Here is a 1,854-nt window from a genome sequence, read left to right as displayed (position 1 = left end):
AACAAAAGGGTCCCACAAGAGATGAATATACCTTGATAAATGCTCAAATAATGTTTTCAGAATAAACTATGTCCTTTCTTAGAAAACCATAGTGTGTATTAGGATATTAAAAGTGCTGAGGAAGACATGCACATACACACTATCCCCCAAATTTGCTTCCATTTTGAGGCTTCACACTCTCTAGCTGAATTATTTCTCCTTGGGACTCCCATTCTCACCTCAGGTGACCAGTCTGGCCGAACATTTTGGCTCTAAGATTGAACTGAGTTCTATATTGGATGGCTTTCATATTTCCCTCTGGAGGCAAAGAATGCAGAAAGCTGAGATTTGAGTCCCAAAGAAAAATTGTGTAGTCTTGCTGAGGGCCTCACTGCCTTCCTCAGCTGTGTGAGCAAACCCAGAGCTGTTCAGGAGCCTTCTAAGGCTTTGTGGTCCTACCTACGTAAGTGCCCAGCTTAGATGAAACCCCATATGGGAAGTGTTCACTGTTTTAGATATATTTTGTTGTCATGGTTTTAAAAGTAGAGTATAACAATCTCAGTGTGGAAAAAATAGTTTTTCATAGAAATTAATGTTATTCATATATGTCATTTTCTTTCTTCTTTTCTTTTTTGTTACTCCTCACCCAAGGACATTTTTTCCATTGATTTTCAGAGAGTGGAAGAGAAGGGGAGAGACACATTGATCGGTTGCCTCCTGCATGCGACCTGAGTACAGGATTGAGCCTGCAACCGATGTACATGCTCTTGACCGGAATTGAACCTGGGACCCTTCAGTCCGCAGGCCAATGCTCTAATCCAGTGGTTCTCAACCTTCCTAATGCCGCGACCCTTTAATACAGTTCCTCATGTTGTGGTGACCCCCAATTTCATTGTTACAAATTGAACATAATTAAAGCATAGTGATTAATCACAAAAACAATATGTAATTATATATGTGTTTTCGGATGGCCTTAGGCGACCCCTGTGAAAGGGTTGTTTGACCCCCAAAGGGGTCATGACCCACAGGTTGAGAACCGCTGCTCTAACCATTGAGCAACTGGCTAGGGTTCATATGTAATTTTCTTTTTTAAAAATTTTTATAATTTAAATATATTTTTATTGATTTCAGAGAGGAAGGGAAAGGGAGCGAGAGAGAGAAACATCAATGATGAGAAAGAATCATTGATCGGCTGCCTCCTGAACCCCCAACATTGGGAATTGAGCCTGCAACCTGGGCATGTGCCCTTGACCAGAATCGAACCTGGAGCCCTTTAGTCTGCAGGCTGATGCTCTATCCACTGAACCACCTTTTTTTTTTTTTAATTGTCCTCTTGTGCCTTTAAGAGCCAGCCCTATACTCAGGATGACCCTCCTAAACTGAGAGGGAGGTTGTTGTGTGTCCTGCCTGTGTAATTTTCTAGGTTAAGTCAAGAAAGCATCTTCTTCAAAGATAAACTTAACGACATTTGCTTCATAAATAACATCATTCCTCACTGTCCTCCATGAGTGCTCTAGCCTCTGACATTCAATAGAGACAAAGAAATCAAACATGCCTACCTAACCTTTATGAAAATATTTGAAACTAGAGGCCCAGTGCATGAAATTCATGCACTGAGTGGGTGTCCCTCAGCCCAGCCTGCTCCCTCTCTGGGAGCCCTCAGGGGATGTCTGGGAGCTCTCAGGGGATGTCCTACTGACGGCTTAGGCCGGCTCCCCATGGCACCTCAGAGCACGTCCCTCTGGGCGGGTCTGTGGGTCTGCTGGGGGCCTTGCTCCTAAGGCAGGCGGTGTAGTTGCCTTCCCGTTAACCCCCCCACCCCCAGTGGCCTTGGAGTTGGGCAGTGCTGCACTCCGGCCAGGGGCCTTGCTCCCA

The 1,854-nt window shown here is 44.7% G+C and overlaps 1 non-coding gene across 1 annotated transcript; it reads right to left on the bottom strand.

Annotated features, from left to right (window-relative positions):
* Positions 1 to 1,303: 1,303 nt before the first annotated feature.
* On the bottom strand, positions 1,304 to 1,412 carry LOC118654900. Its single transcript, XR_004967143.1, has one exon.
* Positions 1,413 to 1,854: the final 442 nt, after the last annotated feature.

Source organism: Myotis myotis, unplaced genomic scaffold (assembly GCF_014108235.1).
Source record: "Myotis myotis isolate mMyoMyo1 unplaced genomic scaffold, mMyoMyo1.p scaffold_m19_p_4, whole genome shotgun sequence".
NCBI classification, from domain to species: domain Eukaryota; kingdom Metazoa; phylum Chordata; class Mammalia; order Chiroptera; family Vespertilionidae; genus Myotis; species Myotis myotis.
The sequence above is the reverse complement of the archived record's forward strand: the minus strand, read 5'-3'. Positions and strand labels throughout refer to the sequence as shown.